At 42.9% G+C, this 8,987-nt stretch overlaps 1 pseudogene; it reads right to left on the bottom strand.

The window, feature by feature from the left end:
• Nucleotides 1–1,202: 1,202 nt before the first annotated feature.
• The window catches only part of LOC101336707 (heterogeneous nuclear ribonucleoproteins A2/B1 pseudogene), a 35,616-nt pseudogene continuing 27,831 nt past the window's right edge, over nucleotides 1,203–8,987 (bottom strand).

Genomic DNA, 8,987 nt, shown 5'->3' with positions numbered 1-8,987 from the left:
TACCACAAAGAAAGAAAAAAAAAAATTCTTTCAGCGGCCATGGCTCACGGGCCCAGCCACTCCGCGGCATGTGGGATCCTCCTGGACCGGGACATGAACCCGTGTCCCCTGCATCGGCAGGCGGACTCTCAACAACTGTGCCACCAGGGAAGCCCTTCCCTTACTTTTTATGACTATTATTCTCATCCTATGTACAGGTTACACTTAGTTTATCCATTCAGCCACTGATGGACATTTGGGACATTTCCATCAGCCACTGATGGACATTCAGGACATTTCCACCTTCTGGCTATTGTGAATAGTGCTGCAACCAGCATTCACGTACACATATTTGAGCATCTGTTTCAGTATAGGCAGGAGTGGAAATGTTGGCTCACAGGGTTAATTTCATGTTTAACTTTTTGAGGAACCACCAAGCTCTTACCCACAGTGCCTGCACCATTTTACATTCCCACCAGCAGTGTACAGGGTTCTAATTTCTCCATATCCTTGACAACACTTCTTTTTTTTTCCTTTAGAATTATTTTATTAAATCATAAATGTACAACAGCTTCTTAACTCTAAGACACACTTAAATTTTTTTAAAGGAAAAATGTTATGTCTTATTATACCATGATCCTGGCTAATAGCTTTTCAAAACTTTGAGAAAAATCTTAAAAAAGCTTTTACATGTCATCTGAAACTTACAAATTTAACATTATCAAAGAAGGAATGCTTCTACACTTACAAAGACCGCTAGAAAGAAACAACAAATAAAAAGCTAAGAGGGCTTCCCTGGTGGCGCAGTGGTTGAGAGTCCGCCTGCCGATGCAGGGGACGTGGGTTCATGCCCTGCTCCGGGATGATCCCACATGCCGCGGAGTGGCTGGGCCCGTGAGCCATGGCCGCTGAGCCTGCGCGTCCGGAGCCTGTGCTCCGCAACGGGAGAGGCCACAACAGTGAGAGGCCCACAAAAAAAAAAAGCTAATAAACTGTCTCAAAGGCACTTTTTTTTTTTTACAATCCTTCCTCCACAGTAATGTTATTAAATAATCCAATCCATTCACAGAATGGCTCTCTGCATCTGCTCTGGTGTCTTCTGCCATATTACTGCATATTTATGCATGACTGAGATAAGAGTTCCCTTAACATTGTTATTTCCATAACCTGAAGCTGTTCTGTTACCTCTGGGCTCTAATCCTCTCATATTTATACAGTGAAGCCCATGGTAAATAGGAAGAAGATCAATATCGGCTTCTCCCTCCATAACCCCCACTTCCTTCACTGCTTCCTGGACCATAGTTTCCTCCACCATATGGTCCCCCCCATGTTCCTGCTACCACCAAAGTTTCCACTCTTCATTGGACCGTAGTTAGAAGGTTGCTGGTTATAATTTCCAAAATCATTGCCATTTCCACTTCCACGATTTCTTCCTCCATAGATGCCATACCCACCCCAGGAGCTCTCACCCTGGTTGCCAGATCCAGAACCTCTACTACCATATCCTCCTCCTCCATAACCTGGGCCACCTCCCAAATTGCCACCTCCAGGCCCTCCTCCATACCCAGCATACCCATCTCTAAATCCAGGACCACTTCCATACCCATCAGGTCCTCCTCTTAAGTTATCATATTAAAACTTGGTCCTGGTCCTAGTCCTGGTCCAAAATTGCCACCAGCACCACGAGAATCTCCAAACCAAAGTGGCCTCCTCTTCCACTTCTAGAACTTTGGACTTCCTGCATTTCTTGTCTAGACAAAGCCTTTCTTACTTCTGCATTATGACCATTGATGGTATGGTATTTCTGCAACACACTCTTATCCACAGGATCATGCTCATCAAAAGTAACAAACCCAAAGCCTCTTTTCTTTCCAGACTGCCTATCAGTAATTATCTCAATGGTAACAATTTGTCCGTATGCCTCAAAGTAATCTCTAAGATAATGTTCCTCAGCATCTTTAATTCCACCTACAAACAGCTTCTTCAGAGTGACATGAGCCCCTGGCTTTCCAGATTCCTCTCTTGCAAACAGCATGTTTTGGTTCAACCGCTCTCCCATAGTTGAACGAGGTCTGGCAGCCATGGCAGCATCGATCTCAGCCATGGATGAAAAAGTTACAAAACGAAATCCTCATGATCTTTTGCTTGCAGGATCCCTCATTACCACACAGTCTGTAAGTTTTCCCCCATTGTTCGCAGTAGTTCTTCAAACTTTCTTCTGTAGTTTCAAAGCTCAGGCCACCAATAAAGAGTTTACGGATTTGTTCCTTTTCTCTCTCCATCGCAGACTCCGTCGCTTCAGCCCGATTTCCCGCAGCCGAGCGAGATGAGAGAGATCTCCGCGGACGAACACGAACCGGACTCGTCCCTGCGCTGTAGTCAGAACTGCCGCTGCTCTAGGAGCACCTCCACTCTCTGGACCCGGCGCTACTGCTACTGCCGCTAGAGCCGCCGCCGCTGCTTTTCTCCTCGACAACACTTCTGGCCATGATTCTAGCCATCCTAGTAGGTGCAAAGTGGTTATCTCATGTGGTTTTGACATGCATTTTCCTGATGATTAGCGATGTGGAGAAAATTTTCATCTGTTTATTGGCCATTTGTTTATCACTCTTGGACAAAAGTCTATTCAACTTCTTTCCCATTTTTTAACTGGGTTGTTTGCCTTTTTATTATTGATATGCAAGGCTGTTTAATGTGTTCTGGATAATAAAACCTTATCGCATGTATGATTCCCAATATGTTCTCCCACTCTGTGGGGTGTCTTTTCACTCTCTTGATAGTGTCCTTGGATGCACAAAAGATTTTACTTTTTTTTTTTAATATATATATATATATATATAAGATTTTACTTTTGATAAGCTCCAGTTTATCTATTTGTTTCTTGTGTTGCTAGTACCTGTATTCCTGTCTTACTGGTTGTTTGGCCTGAGGCGTTCAGCACTGGAGTTTGCAGGCAGTTGGATAGAGCCAGGTGTTGGTGCTGAGATGAGGACCTCCAGGAGACTTCACTCCGATTAATATTCCCTGGGGTCTGAGGTTCTCTGTTAGTCCAGCGGTTTGGACTCGGAGCTCCCACCACAGGAGCTCGGGCCCGACCTCCGGCCTGGGGACCAAGGTCCCTGCAAGCTGCGTGGTGTGGCAAAAAAAAAAAAAAGAAAGAAAGAAAGAAAGAAAAAAGGGAGAAGTACAATATCAAAGAACAAAATAAAATTAGAAAGATGAAAAATATATTAGGTAAAATAAAAATATAATTGAAACAACCAGTCGCTGGGGGTTCCTCCCATCCCCTTAGGTGTCTGTGGTCCCCCACTGGTGCCTGGTAGGTGCCCTAGTTGTGCAGAGACGCGAATTCTGCGTCTTCCTAGTCCGCCATTTTCCCTACGTGAAGTTTTAAGTGATAATTGTTTTATGCTAGATCTATTTAGAATAGCTTACCAATTTTGAGGGGGTAATTTACACCCTTAGAGTTTGCTACGTTAAATTGAATGATGGGAATTCATTGAATGTCTATGTCATTTCTGAGTAAGACAAAATACTGAAACATTAGTTATTCAATACTAAACAAGTCTAAGTGTACCTACTTTTGCCTTATTACAGAAAACAAAAGATATTTGGATCTATTAATAAGATACTTTTTACTGAATTGGAAAAGAAATATTGGTATAACAAACAGTTCACAATTGCTTACTTCTTAGTTTCATTATAAATTAAGGTTTCTAAAACTACTAAGATTAATAAGGAATATATCCTTGTATGCAAGAAAATTAAAAGAAAAATGTATAAGGAATGGGAATGCATTTTGTTAAGGGAAAACGAAGTGACTTTGTCTTAAAGCCACTTATTTCTAAACGGGAAAGAAAACAAAGGACAGGTAAAATGGACATAGAAATTTGTAAAAGTTTTGTGAAAAAAAGGAATCTTTAGAAAGGATTTTTTTGTGTCATCAGGACTGGCTAAATTGGAATAAATTTAGGTGAACAAGTTTTAATATGACAAGTAAGTTAGTGCAAAAGTAAAAATTGGTTGTTCTATTAAAAGAATGAATATTTTTTCTAGTGGTCTGCTCGTGATAATAAGAGACTATAAAAGGTGGACATGTTTTGTCAAAATAACCACTATGTTCAGTGTTGTCTTTATGAGTTCTTTTGTTCTAGGTACCTCTTATAGCTTTAATTTTCTATTAGCCTTTTGTAATGAATTTTTAAGAAAATTTTTTTGACTTTTGGAGGCCCCTACATGCCAATTAATCTCATTCTGTTTGTTTCACATGGAAGCCCTCACTTTTAAGTGCACTTTCTTTTTAATTCTTAAAAATTTTTATTATTTTAAAAATTTTTAGTAAGTGCACTTCTTTTTTTTTTTTTTTTTTTTTTTTTTTGCGGTACGCGGCCTCTCACTGTTGTGGCCTCTCCCGTTGCGGAGCACAGGCTCCGGACGCGCAGGCCCAGCAGCCATGGCTCATGGGCCCAGCCGCTCCGCGGCATGTGGGATCTTCCCTGACCGGGGCATAAACCCGTGTCCCCTGCATCGGCAGGCGGACTTTCAACCACTGCGCCACCAGGGAAGCCCAAGTGCACTTCTTAAATGATCTTATCTAATTGGAATGTTCCTTATAACAACCATTGTAACGCTAGGTTTTAATTTCCCTGAGGAATGAGAGCAGTTTGGTAGGACCCTAGCTGCAAATGGAGATTAATATACATTTCTGTTTGGCCATATTTTGGGGCTCCCAAGCCGTGTTCTCAAGACACAAAATTTGTAGGTTGTTGTCAGTAAGATTTTGCCATTTTTACAGATATTTATAGCTTCTGGGACCACAGTTCCTAACAGGTGTACTGGAAGGTGGCATGCTTATTAACCATGTGGATTTAAGGATCTTATTTATTTATGTATGTATGTACCTTTCTTTCCTCCCTCCCTCCCTCCCTCTATTTCTTTCTTATACTTTCGGTCACTTGGAGTCAAACTAATACCTAAAAGGGACATGCCACTCAGTTGGAAACTGTGGTAGTTTACAATGTACTACACTGCATAGAAATTTTCTTGAGTTTGGCAAGGGACCTTGTACCATTCCAACCCATTCTGTGACCAACTTATCCCAACATGGAAGTCTTTGAGTTAGGTGGCAAGTGTTCTAACAGTTCTTAAATTCTTGATCTGTGACCACCAAGTTTTGTGGCTTTTTGGTTTCTGAGATCCATGTTAGCAGTAGCCTTTATCTATACAAAACAAGATAAACATGTTCACCAAAACAAACCAGCAGCAACCAAGACACACTGCTGCAGAAGTCCATGTACACCACCAGTAACTCCCAGCATGGGGGACTTCCCTGGCAGTCCAATGGTTAGGACCCTGCACTTTCACTGCAGGGGGCACAGGTCCAATCCCTGGTCGGGAACTAGGATCCAGCATGCCTCAGGGCATGGCCAAATTAAAAAAAAAAATCCCAGCATGGACTAAATAAGGAGACTCCAGCAAATGGGATCAATAGACTGGAACTGGGGAAAGGACTGTATCAGCAACCCCAGTAAAGGGGAAATGCAGGGTGCAACTTGTGAAAGGGATTCCAAACAAGCAGGAGATTGCAGACTGAACTAAGAACTAGGGACTAGGGTTCTGGATGGAACCATCTGCCAGCTCAAGCTGACCCACTAAACCCTTGACTGGAAAGTCAATTCGATTGGGAGTACAACAGAGAGCAGAGCTCAGAAATGAGAGGAACTTATCCACAACCCTCAGAAATGGTGAGAAAGACAGTGAACTCGAAAAAAGGTTTGCTGGTACCATGCCTGTGTGTGTGTTTTTTTAAATTAATTAATTATTTTTTGGCTGTGCTGCATGGCACATGGCATGTGGGATCTCAGTTCCCTGGGATGAATCTGTGCCCCCTGTGGTGGAAGTGCAGAGTCTTAACCACTGGACCACCAGGGAAGTCCCCCATGCCTCTGTTTCTGGTCATCTCTGAATACCGTTGGAAAATCCTTTGATCCCACTGCTGCCACCACATCTGTTAAATAGCAAAAATTCACTGAGTAAATTTAAAGATCAAATTGGCTTTATTGAACAATTGATGAACTGGGCAGTGTCCCGTCTGGCAAGTAGAAAGGCACACCACTGAGCTTCAGAATAGGAAAGGTTTTCAAAAGTGGAAAGGAAATTATTAGCAAAGAATGCATGGTTTCAGGCAATGCCGCCCTCCTAAGGGGGATGGAGGGGGCCTATCGAGGGGATTACCTCACTAGTGCTGAGCAGGAAAACCCAGATCGACTGGTTAAAGGTCACACTCCTGGGAAAGACTGAAAGTGCAATTTGGCTAGGTAGTAAGTTTTGGCTTGCTGACATGGGATTCAGCACAAGTGACTACATTTTGGGCCCTATGTCTCCTTTTTTTTTAACACATGGTGTCATAATCCATACAAGACAGGGAGGCTGCTGTCACACCCCCCACATCCCACTTGGGTTTATGCCCCATCAGAAGCCCCACCCTGCCCTCTCACAGTTACCAATATCCCAAACTTTTAAAAATCATTTCCTTTCATTTACTTTTAGTTTCATCAATCATTTTTCCTGTTTTATATTGCATGTAAATAGAGTCAAATGGTATGTATCATTTTATATCGTGTCTTTTTTTTTAAATATCAGCTTTAACAGTCCACTTTTTAAATTTTATTTATTTTTTAATTTTAGCTGTGCTGGGTCTTCATTATGGCGCAAGGGTTTCTCTAGTTGTGGCACTCGGACTTAGCTGCCCCTTGGCATGTGGGATCTTAGTTCCCCAACCAGGGATCGAACCCGTGTCCCCTGCATTGGAAGGTGGATTCTTAACCACTGGACCACCAGAGAAGTTCCTATCAAGTGTCTTTTGTTCAAAAATGTTTTGCCGTCCACAGCTTGGTAATTTATGCACTTTTATTAATCTATTTTTATGCTTGTAGGACTATACCATTTTCATGAAATGATTCAACTGGTAGGAGCTTTTTTTCCCCACATTTTTGCCATTGGGACCAATGTTTGTAATAACATTCTCTTACAATACGTTTTTATTTTTTTAATTTATTTTTATTTTTTGGCCACACCACGGGTCATGTGGGATCTTAGTTCCCAGACCAGGGATCAAACCCACACCCCCTTGCAGTAGAAGCTCAGAGTCTTAAACACTGGACCGCCAGGGAAGTCCCTAAAATATTTTTTAAATTGTAATAAAATTCTCATAAGTTTATCTTCTGCCTTAGTATGCCCTGATCTCATCTTCATCTCAGCACACTCCAAGTTCAACTCCTTACACTCCAGCAATATTCTTCTCCATTGCCCACGACCTACATGTCAGTTGATGGCAATACCATCATGCCAGTTTTTCCTGCACAAAATAATAGAGCCACTCTTGACTCTTCCTCTCACCCCACCTTCAAGCCATCAAGAAATTCCGATGGCTCTTACTTCAAATTACATCCAGGCTCCAACCTGGCACATCATTGCCACTGCTACCAACCCCATCTGATCCACCACCTTAAGTGACAACATCCTAGAGTCTATTCTCAAGGTAACACAGGGACTTTGTAAAGCTCCCTCATCTGGCCACTTTTAGGCTCTGTCACTCATGGCCAATGTCAGTGCACCACAGCATGTCAGTGCATCAGGACATGATGTGCCTACCCACCGTCATTGCTCTCCTCTCACCTCTGCTGTTCTTGCCACCAGCTCACTCTGCTCCAGAAACACTGGCCTCTGGCTGTCCTTCAAATATCCAAGGCCCACACCCTCCTTAGGAACTACATTAGTCTGCTTGGGCTGCCCTAACAAAGCACCGGAGACACGGTGGTTTAAACAACAGAAACTTATTTTCTCACAGTTTAGGAGGCTGGCCATATGAAATGAAGTGATCAGCAGGGCTGGCTACTTCTGGAGACTGAGGAGGAACGTGTTCTAGGCATATCTTCTAGCTTCTGGAGGTTGCCAACAATCCTTCGCATGACTTGGCTTGTACAGAGATCACACCAATCTCTGCTCTGTCTTTACATGGTGAAGACATGTCTGTCTCCTGTGCAGGTCTCTGTGCCCAAATTTCCCTCTTTTTATAAGGATACACATCATTGGATTAGGACCGACACCAATCCAATATGACCACATCCTGATTACATCTGCAAAGACCGTATTCCAAATCAGGTTGTGTCAGTGATTCCAGGTGGACATGAAATCGGTGGTGGGGCAGGGGAGGACACACTACTTAAGTCAGTATGTGTGTATGTATTTTATGTGGGGGGCTGTGCCATGTGGCACGAGGGATCTTAGTTCCCTGAGCAGGGATTGAGCCCGTGCCCCTTGCATTGGGAGCGTGAAGTCTTAACCACTGGACCAGCAGGGAAGTCCTACACATTTGTATATATTTTAATAATCCATTTAGGTATTAACTTCCAGTGTTATCTGAAATAGTTAAACTTCTGCTATAATATTCCCTGGAATAAATGAATGAATGAAACTTCCATCTCCATATCCCTCTCACCCCCACTGTGCTACATTTCTTGGTACTACTGTGAAAGGTCAATGAAATCTAAAGGTAGATATGTTACTGCTGAATTGTTGTTTCACTGAGGGTAAGGCTGGGAGGTATGTTTCCCAGGATCCCCGCCTTTACGATTCCAGGTTACAATTCACCAAGAGCTTAACTCATATGAGATTTGGAAGGCACCAGTGAAGAAATCATTCCTCCCAGGGTTTGGAACCACCATATACAGACAGACCATGCACAGGGGCTTGTGGGGCAACCACAAGCCTGAGTTCCACTACTTGATTGACCTGGCTGGTGATCACAAGTAAGTAATCAAACCAGATGCCAACTTTTTCTCTTCCATTTTCTAGGGGTCCTGGCTTCCACACGTAACCTCTATAAACCCCCATCATGGATCAGATTCTGTAGCCAGAAATCCACAGGGTTGGGTTCATCAAACATGTCTGATTGGGACTGTTCCACATGGGCAGAGCCAGAAGTCAAAAAACGGTGCTGGAACTCA

Source organism: Tursiops truncatus, chromosome 3, assembly GCF_011762595.2.
Source record: "Tursiops truncatus isolate mTurTru1 chromosome 3, mTurTru1.mat.Y, whole genome shotgun sequence".
Lineage (NCBI taxonomy): Eukaryota > Metazoa > Chordata > Mammalia > Artiodactyla > Delphinidae > Tursiops > Tursiops truncatus.
The sequence above is the reverse complement of the archived record's forward strand: the minus strand, read 5'-3'. Positions and strand labels throughout refer to the sequence as shown.